A 10874-nucleotide genomic window follows, 5' to 3' on the forward strand; every position below is an offset into this window, starting at 1 on the left:
TCCACAGACTGTAAGTTCTGTGAGGGCAAAGGCCATGTCAGTTTTTGAGCAATAAATGTTTGGAAGAAATGAAGGTCAAACTCACTTAGGTCCTCTAAAGTCAGGATCTTAATCAATTGTCATTTAAAAGACTTAGAAAAGACCTAGAACAATGCAGAAGCTCACCTGGCATTAGTTGTTGACCACTACTATGGCAGTCGGGTGGGACAATGTTTAATGATGACATTAAGAAATTGCAGCTGTGGCACAATAATATTCACTTTGTAACCAAATTAATTAACTTTGAAGATTTTTATTTATTTATTTATTTGACTGAGAGAGAGAGAAAGAGCACATGCAGGGTGAGCGGCAGGCAGAGGGAGAAGCAGACTCCCCACTGAGCAGGGAGCCTGATGTGGGGCTCAATCCCAGGACCCTGAGATCATGACCTGAGCCGAAGGCAGACACTTTACCAACTGAACCACTCAGGCGCCCAAGTTAATTAACTTTAATATGATTATTTTTATTTTATTTTATTTTTATTTTAATCGTAATAATAGCAGATACTTTCCAGAGCCTACTGTAGGCATTGTGCTTAGCGTTGCTTACATTTTCACTGTCATGTTCACGTGTGAGCATGGTCTATGATTACTTTCGTTTTGCGGATAGGGACCCAGATGGACAGAGACTTTATATAAGTTGCCTAAGGTAACACAAATGATAAATCATGGGGTTATGATATAGAGATAGCAGCCGAAGTCCGAAGTCATACTGTCAACCACCTGCTCTACAGCCTGATGCTGATAAGAGACTGAAGTCAGCCAGAGGGAGGTTTAAATACTGAAGGAATCTACACATGTGAAGTGATGAGTAACTAAGGAAATTACATGAATGAATGCAACTAAAACATAGGGCTATGCTTCCCATCAGGCAGTGAAGGACACAGGAGGAAAGAAATGCTCAAAAGAAAAGGCATTCACAATACCAAAACCAGAGCCATAAAGCAAATCCAAGACTCTTCATTCAGTTGTTTCACAGCATGGATTGAATGTCTCTTGTTCAGATACACCCAGAAGGTCTGGCACTGATCAGTAGGAATGCTTGTTAATCTTAGCATATAATTGTTCCTAGCTACTTTTCTTAATTTATTTGAATTCCTTAAACTTTAATCCTGTAGTTGTGGTTCATTCAAAACACCCTTCAGAATTTCTCAAGATACTCACTTTCCTTCTTCTAAGTACAGTATATGTTTTCACTTTTATTGGGTTGTCTAATTTTCCAATGTTTCCTTCTCCAGGTGATCTTTTTCATTATTCCACTGCTGTTTCTGTTGGACAGTCTGGTCTGCCCTCCAGTTGCTGTTTACTTGGTTAGAGGTCATCTTGCTTAGAACATCTCAGTGGCCATCCTCTGAGCAGCGCTCTGATGGGATCTCTAGAAAAATCCACATCCAATTCCAGAAAACACATATTTGCAACTTATCAGGAGCATTCCTCAGTGCTTTTCTTCATCCAGAGACAGCTCCTACCACATATCTGAATCAGGGCTCTTTCACTGATATTATGTGAGTGCGTGTTAGCTGAGGCCAAAAGGTAACCCTGTCATTTTCTTTACAGTTCAATTCTGATTCCAAAAAATCTTCCTTAGTTAACTCCGCTGACTTAGAATCTCTTCATCTAGCTTGGTAAGTATCACATAGTGAGCTTGACTATTTAGCTCTCATGTGGGCTTTGAATATTTCCTGGATGATACGCCTCTTGAAGACTGGAATTGTGTCTTCTGCAGCTCTCCTGTCTCTAGCTTTCTCATACTTGTGTACTAAAGTGTTCAATGGAAACCTGTGGAGCTGAAGTGAATGGAGCTGATCTTTAAAATTGCAAGGGACAACCTTGCATCTGAATGGATATGTGTAGCTCTGCTATAGATGGGTCTCAAGACCCTGTTAGTTTCAGAACTCTAAAGTCTGCATTTCTCCCAGGCATCTAGAACATTGAGAATATTGATAGCCTCAGAAGGTTCAGAAAACAGCTTTAGCAGTAGCCATCCAGCCACCCAGATATTTTCTTTTATTCCTAAAGTAGGAGCTATTGATAGTTTGGCCTCACATTAAAAATACAGATTTTAAGGAAGTTCCTTGCTAAGTTTTGTTCATCTTTATTTGTGCCAAATGAAAACTTTCGAAGAATGTTCATTTAGAATCTAGAAAGATTTATTAAGTATGTAGGTTTTACTGTCAGAAAAATTAAATTCCAAAGAAAATCATTCATTATGTAATATGGAAAAAGAACAACTCTAAAGACAAAAGTCAACTGTATTTGAACGAATTATCCATTCATGTTGGGCTCTGTCTCCCTACTCTTCATTAAGAATTTATCAATTTCTTAGAAGGAAAACCTACTATACAGTGACGCTATATCAATATTTAATGTAATAGTGCCTGGAGCACTAGATTGACTTTCTTATTGTGAAAATGGGAAAGGAAATTAAGACTCAGCCCTTTTTTCTAATGGCAAGATACTCAGATAAATTACAATTTTGTTGTTGTTCTTTACATCCTACGAGTGATAATGATCAGATTCTTTGTGTTCATTGATATGTTCTTGCTAGTTTCATTTTGTCAGACTTAACTGCAACATTTAATGTTATCGATCAGTCTGGAAAGTGCTAGGATGTCCTAACATTCCCATGATTATGTGGCTTGGCTCTAGCCTGTCCAAAAAAGGGTGGTCACTCATGTCTTACTATACATAGCATATTAGCAAAATTCCCAACAGATTTTTGCTTTTATTTTCACATCTAGTGTATTCAGTAAAAGTGTAATATATTCCTGACAACTGGCAAACCCCTTGATATTTCTCTGCTGCTTGCCTACCTACCTTTCAGAGTAAGATATAATGATTCTGCTACTGTCCAGGTGTGGACTCTGGTATAACATCAAGTTCACACAAAATCAGGACATTCTATAAAGTAAAAACAGGAAAAGGACAGACATTACCCAATATGTATAGAGGTATACAATTCAGGCCGAGGCCATGTTTTATTGTTTGAGGTAGTCAAGCAGAAGTGGGGTCCTGACAGCATAGACATGAGAAAGCTGTTCTCATCAGGCAATCAGACTTGAAATATCATGTAACCATTGAGTCTAGTTACCAATGATTCTAGATCAACTCCATGATATAAGTTTCCAAGATTTTCTCCTCCAAAAGCAGCCCTTAACATGTCTCCCAAGAGCATTTTCTCCAGTGTTCACCATGGCATTTTCTCATTAACAGGTTTGTACTAAGTGAGTGCGACTTCTCCATGGATTTGGATGTTGTCAGAACATGTAAAATTACGTGCCTGGAAAAGTGCCTTGGCGAAAAACCAGTTAGACCATTAAATGCATTTAGAGAATCCATCTAATAGTAGATCCATCTAATAATAGATTCTAATAGTTATATTAAAGCCAAAATATAGCTCTTATTCTTACAGCTTTCAACCCTGGCATTTCATTTTGCTTTAAGACCACTATATTCTGGATCATGTATTACCAGTGCCATCCAAATGAATCAGGACCAAGAAATTATCTCTTCACAGCAGGACAGCTCACCACAAAATGTATACATGATAACCCCATCCCTCATCTGTAGATGACTCTGTTGCCCAGATTTCTGTGGTGAGTGGGTTTGAAGTCAATTGGCCAGCTGCAGAATGGAGAACACTTATTATTCATCCCTATAGAAATAAACTTCTGATGATACATTGTTTATCCAAGCAGAGCGTCACTTCCAACTGCATAGTAATTATATATGTGCGTGTATATATATATGTATATATATATAGTTATAGTTATAGATAAATAACTGATTATATAAATGTAAATACAATGTGAATGATCCTTGAACTGTGGGTAACAGTATGTTCAGGAGATAACTTTCTGGAACAATATGATCGGAAGGAACAATATGATCATTTTTCCCAGATATAGGAAATATCTATTTGTTCTTCCTTTGATAGCATCATTATCTTTGAGGTTTTCTCAGTTCCTGTAATTTGAGTGGAATAGCTTCAAGTGACCCAGGGCTGGCCACTCAAATCATCACATCCCTGGGTTTGGTTTAGAGATGGGCTCATGATCCTGTCAGAGACAATGAGAATCAGTTCTCGGATGATAGAGGAGATGTTGGGAGAAAAACCCTCTAGCCGCCGATAGCCATCTTGATTTCAGGAGTGGAGAGATGGCGTAAGAATGACGCCAACACAGAGGACGGTAGAGAGAACCAGTACTCTGATGACATGGAATATACAGTTAGGTGAACCTAGAAATGATCTCTTTTGCCTAATCTCATTTAAATTGAAATTCTGTCATTTGAAACTGAAGCAGAACTGAATAATACATGGGTTTACTAATCAGGTAGGTCAAGGAAATGCTGCACACACCGTGTGTTAGTATTTCAGCAAGGAATCTGACAGTGTTTCTCAGGAAATCCTTGTGGATAACATGCAGAATTGTGGAATGGATGCAAGTACAGTCAGGTGAGTTCATCAATAATTGAACAGTCATGTCCAAGAATGCTAATTCCATGTCAACCTGAAGGAAATTTTATAGTAGTGTGCCTTGGGGTTCTTCCCTTGCCCTGTCCTTTTTGACATATTTATCAAAGGTTTGGATGAGCACACTGATGGCCTTCCTATCAAATTCTACAGATGACAAGATGATTGGAGCACTAGATAGAATGTTGGATAACAGAGACAAGTCTCTAAAACTCTTCATAAGCTAGAGCATCAGAATGGAATTTTAAAAAGAACAAATGTAGAATCTTTGAATTAGATCCAAAAACTAATTATACAAATAACTGGGTAACACTAGAAGCTTAGTTAAGTGTAATTTCAAAATGGATCGGCAATGTGATACAGCTGTCTAAACAAATAAATAAGGAAATAAAGCTACATTAGATTGCATAAATAGGACACAACAGTGATGGAGGCAGATGTCGTATTGAACAAATCATGGGAAGGCTGGTAGGGCAGAAGCATATAGAGCCAAAGGAACTAAAGTTTTGCAAATATTTCTACCCAAATATCTAATGATCTGCCCCAGTGTGCCGAATCAGGTAAGCAGAAAGTGTACAGATTACCAATGGAGACATTCATCACCCTTTTCCTGCTCCCACTTGTTATTTGGATCTTCTGTTTCCCCCCTCTCAAAAAGGAAGGGTTGGTGGTTTTTCTCTGAGAGAGATGTTATGCTACCTAATGAAGCAGGCAAGGAGGACAGGGAGAGGAAGAGACAGCAAAGCCGATGGGCACGTGCTGAGAAAGAGTTTGGGGGTGTTTAAATATAGCACTTTTTTCCAGAGCACTTTTAAGGTGTGAGAGAATAGAGAGAAAAGAAGGAAGGGGACTCAATTTGGATTATGGTAACAACCACTCAAGTACGTAAAAAACCAAAATGTATCTTTACCGTAATTACCCAGCTTTTGGTGTGAGTCCCTGGCTTTGTAAGTATTATTAGGACTCTTCATGTATTTCCTTCTCAGCAGGTTCTGCCTCCTCCCCATTCCCTACCACAGGCATATAAAAGGCTCGTGGGAACACCTACCACATTCTTTTTTTTTTTTTTTTAAACCTACTACATTCTTAACCAAGAATATATAATAGTGGATTTTGTGCCACAATATGACTGGGACTGGAAGTAGACAAGGCTAATTTCTTCGAATGTTATAATCAACATAGTACTGGAGGTTTTGGCCACTACAATCAGACAATAAATTAAAATTAGAGGAAGAAAATTTGGAAGGGAGAAGATGAAATTGCCATTGTTTGTAGATTACATAATAATTTACATTAAAATATAAGAGAACTTCTGAACGATGAAAATTAAAAAGGGAGTTCAAGGTCAGCAAGGTTGAGAAATAAAAATATCATTAAACAAAGACAAATAGCATTCCTTTATACCAGCAATAACCAATTCAAAAATGTAGTAGAAAATAAAACATTATTTATAATAACTCAAATGCTAAAGACTATGAGCTGACCTAATGAAGGTCCTTATAGAGAAATTTTTAAATTTAAAAGAAGAGAGCAGATTTGAATAAATGGAAAGTCACACATATAAATGATATGTGTGATAAATGATTTACAGTTTATAGATATAGATTTCCACTAATTGATTTACAAATTAAATGCAATTACAATAAAACTTTCAGCAGAATATTTTGGGAAAACTAGATAAAACGGCTTCTTAAATTAATATGGAACAATAAAGGCCCATAAACAACTAAGACAATTTTGAAAAAGAAGAACAAATAAGGAGCTTGACCTAAGCAGATACTAAGAAATACTACAGATATTAAGAAGAACTGTAATAGTTAAAGCACTATACTACTGGTGAAGAACAAATGACAAATAAATAAGAGTTATGAAACAGATCCTATATGAGAATGCTTGGGACCTTAGGGTAGAAAAAGATGTTTTAAAATAGACCTTCAAAGTATAATCCCTAAAAAGAATTAGGGATGGAGTTTGGCTATATCAAAACAATTCGAAGTTCCTATTGAATAGGGATACTATATACAGTATTAAAAAGTGACTCATATACTGGAAGATCTTTACTACATTTATAACAGACAAACCATTAGTTTCTAGAATATATAAGGAATTCTCAACAATCTGCAGAAAAGACAGAAATCCAACAGAAAAATGGGTAAAAGTATGAATAGGCAGTTCACTGAAAATCTAATCAGGAAAAAACATTTGAAGAGATGTTTAATCTCACTTATAATTAAAAAATGTTAAGACTATCAGGATATATCACTTGATATTATTCATACTGGCAAAATTTAAGCATTAAATGTGTATACCTTGTGATTCAGGAGCTCCACTCCTGGTACAGTAGTGTACAGGAAGTGCAAGGAGGACACTGCATGATTGTTTTTGGTGGTAGGAGTTAGAGGCAACATGTGTGTCCCTCACTAGGGGAAGAGTATGATAGAGCACTTGCCTAAGATGGAATAATATGCAGTGGTCAAAAGAAAGTGAATTAGATCCTTATATAGTAGCATGGCTGGATCTCACAGTGGTATATACATAAATGGAATACTATTCAGCCTTTAAAAAGAAGAAAATTCTGCAATATGTGACACCGTGGATGAACCTGGAGGACATGATGCTAAGTGAAAGAAGCTGATCATGACAGACAAATGCTGCATGATTCCACTTACATGAGATTTCTAAAATGGATTCATAGAATCAAAGAGTAGAATGATGGTTGCGAGAAGAGGAAAATGGGGAGCCATTAATCCACAGGCATAAAGTTTTACTTAAGATGAGTAAGCTGTAGAGATCTAGGTACAACACTAAACCTATAGTCAACAATAACGTATTGAAGACTTAATTTGCTAAAAAGGTAGATCTCATATAAATGTTCTTACCACAGTAAAATAGGCAAAATAAATGAGGTTTATCACAAAATAACAATTGTGTAAATTTCTAAAAAACAATTTCACACATACCAAACAGTATTTTTATAGCTACACATATATACGCAGAAACAAAGGTATAAAGGGACATCGGAAGTATTCACGTTGCAAACAAAAGAATGGGGATCTATGAAAGGATGGGAAATGGGATCAGGGATAAGGATGAAGGAGAAGAATAAATTAAAAGGAGGGGACTTGCATGGACCAATTAAGTGCTAAGAACTAAAGAGCATAATTAATTCTGTATAGGCAAAGACCCCAAAAAAGGGAAAGTGGGGGAGAAAAAGACTACTTAAAGGGCAGGGACTTAGGATTTCCTTCTCCATAAAACATTTAGATGAGGTTTCATCACCCAGATTTCAGGCGTTAGCTGCTTTTAAATGATCTGTGGAGGAAGTAGCCTTTTGCTCCTGAGGTCCTAAGGTTCAAACTGTCTACACATCAAAAGAAATCAACTTAATTTATAAATTATGCATTCTCCCTTCCTTTCATATGTCTATCTGTCTAGTTATATCCTAAAGCATAATCATTTATATGGTGCCATAGTATATAAAGCATTTTCATGTGAACTACACCAGTTTTTTGAACTATAACTTTGATCTTCATAAAAATATGTAAAGGTATTATTAATGGTGAGTTAGGTATTATTATTATTATTATTATTGGTTTCTCCTTTTATAGACTGTAAGCAGTCTCATTTTTCCCAAGTCACAGTGGAAAGAGCTAGAACCAGGGGTTGACTCCAGATTGCATGACATAAAAATCTCATGATCTTTCCACTGAATCCATTCTCTGGAGGTGAATGTGCCCAATATACTATTTTCCTTAATCACGGACATCTCTGGGAGGAAGGAAATACTACAAAATGAGGAAACCATAGCTCAGAAGTTTTAACCAAAGTCTGACATTAACAATTGCAGGACCCAAGACTTAAACTCAGTTTCTGTGCTTTAATCAGCAAAAGGCCAATGTTGAAACAACATCAGACCAAAGGTCTCTACAAAATGGGCTTCTTAAAAATACAGAAGCAAGTGTTTAAAAATTTACTAGCAGCTCTGAATCCTTTTGAGGGCCCGCTGAGCCCTTCCAGAGGCTCCTGCAGTCTCTAAAACTCGGCTTTGGCTGGCAAGGAAACGCTGCCGGCAGTAGAGCCAGGCTCGGCACCAGACCCCTCCAGGCCTATCTGGTCAGAGCCACCTAGCTCTCTGCTCCGAGAGCCAGAAATCAGGGATGATGTTTCCCTTGCATCACGATTGAGCACATTTAGTGGACAGGCAGGAGTTTAGACAGAAGGTATGCTAGTTCCTCTATATTTACAACATCCCTGATGGGGTCAGTGAAACTTCCTAAATAGGTATTAACTCCTTAAACAGGGTTGGAAGGTCTGTAACCAAACTCAGGAACTGTGGTTCTCAACCCTAGCCAGGCAATAGAATCACCCGAGGAATTTACAAAAACACTGATGCCTTTACCCAGCAGACCAGTTAAATCAGAATCTCTTGAGAGCAGAACACGTGTATCAGAACCTTGTTCAAAATCTCCCTAGAGAGTGATGAATATGTTCTGTAACTAGATTGTGGCGATGATTGTGTGACCTTGTGAATAAGAACCACTGATTTGTACACTTTAGCAGGGTCATTTTTATGATGTGTCAAATTATACCTCAAAAAAAAAAAAATACTTTCTCCGGTTATTCTAATGGATAGCCTAGGCTGAGAACAGCTATGAGATTGGACAGTGCTTTCCAATCTGGGCCTCATCTTGGAATCTCTTGGGGAGCTTTAAAAAATACTGAAGCCTAGTCATAATCACCATAGATTCTGATGTTATTGGTCTGGGCAGCGGGAGTTTAAAAGCCTCCCCAGGTGATAGTAATGTGCAGCCAGGTTGAGACCACTGGTCCGGAACGGTGGCCCTCAACCTGGGCTCCCCAGAGAAGCACCTGGAAACTTGTTAGAAATGCAGGTTCTTGGTCCCACCCTAGACCTACTGAATCAGAAACTCTGGGGTTGGGTCCAGCAATCTACATTTTAATAAGCCCTCCAGATGATTCTGATGCTGGCTACAGTTTGAGAACCATTGTTCTAGCTGTCAGGGAAATTGCATTCCAATCCAGTTACCCTTAAATTTCCCTAATCCCTAAAGACTTGTGTTCCAGATGTAAAAAAAACCCTTTTCATACCTAGCACCATGCTAGACAACAGTGACTGAAGGTCTAGCTGGAAAGCGACCCACTTGGAACCAATTAATGAGGAGGAAACTATGTAAGATGCTGGTTTATAATGTTTCTCGTGTTCATTTCAGCCTGGTGAGTTAAGGTAGGGAGCAGGAGGATTTGAGCATGCGGGACTGGATGTGCTTGGGGAGTGGGGGAGAGAGGGAAGGGGATGCACATAAAGAGCTTGCTGCCTGCTGGGGGAGGAGGGACTCACCTGGGGGTTGAGGCTGGTAGAACAAGCAGGTCTTTTTGAGGCAGACAGAGGTCGGAGGTCGTGGAGGCTTTGATCAAGGTGGCAGCTTCATTGGTGGCTGCAGCAACAACCACTTCCGAGATGGAGGCGGTAATTTCAGAGGTAGTGGTGGTGACAGAGGGGGATTTGGACAAGGAGGTGGCTGCGGAGGCTTTAACAAAGGCCAAGACTCCGGAACCTGTAGTTGTATTAGGGGAGTTCCTGCATCCCTGTGAAGATGACATAGTTTGTAAATGTACTACAGGTGAAGATAAGGTGCCTTATTTCAATGATACGGTTTATTTAGAGAAGAAAGAACAAATTAGTAAAGTGGGTGAAATATTTGGGCAACTTAGAGATGTTTGTTTTTCCATTAAATTATCAGCAAATATGAAGGCATCTTCCTTTCAACAACTGCAGAAGTTGTATATAGACTCCTAGAAACTGCTACCACTGCAGAGGGTTTTACCTCCACCTCCAGGTGGGAAGCGACCTCCAAGAGCAGGTGGCAGCAGGCGGAGGACGTAGCCGAGGTGACAGAGGTGCTGGTTTTAGAGGTGGCAAGAGAAGGTGGAAGTGGCGGTTTCGGGGGAGGAAGGGTGGCGGTTTCAGAGGGAGAGGACATGAAGTGGAACAGCTGACAGAAACTTCCTGCATGATCTACTTCTATAGCTCGGAAACTTGTTTCTTGAGCCAGTCTTGAAGCACTGGTCATTTTAATGCTGTGGAACTAAAATGTCAATGCCATGCAAGTGTGCGTGCAACAAAATAGGCAATTTCGCTCTAAAAGAGTATGAACGAGTGTTTTAACGTTTTCTTCGATGCTTGGGACTCTGCGGGTGCTTAATAAAGGGACAATTTTCATTTGAAGCATTAAGAAGAGAATGTTAGTTTTGTATTACACAATGCATTGTGTAAGCTCAAATCTTCTCTTTTCTTTTTAAAAATATTTTAATTCTTTATTTGAGAGAGTGAGCGAGAGAGA

General features: G+C 38.6%; 1 pseudogene; it reads left to right on the plus strand.

Annotated features, from left to right (window-relative positions):
- Positions 1-4207: 4207 nt before the first annotated feature.
- Positions 4208-10592, plus strand: LOC103675808 (annotated as a pseudogene).
- Positions 10593-10874: the final 282 nt, after the last annotated feature.

This window comes from Ursus maritimus, unplaced genomic scaffold (assembly GCF_017311325.1).
Source record: "Ursus maritimus isolate PB19 unplaced genomic scaffold, ASM1731132v1 scaffold_5, whole genome shotgun sequence".
Lineage (NCBI taxonomy): Eukaryota > Metazoa > Chordata > Mammalia > Carnivora > Ursidae > Ursus > Ursus maritimus.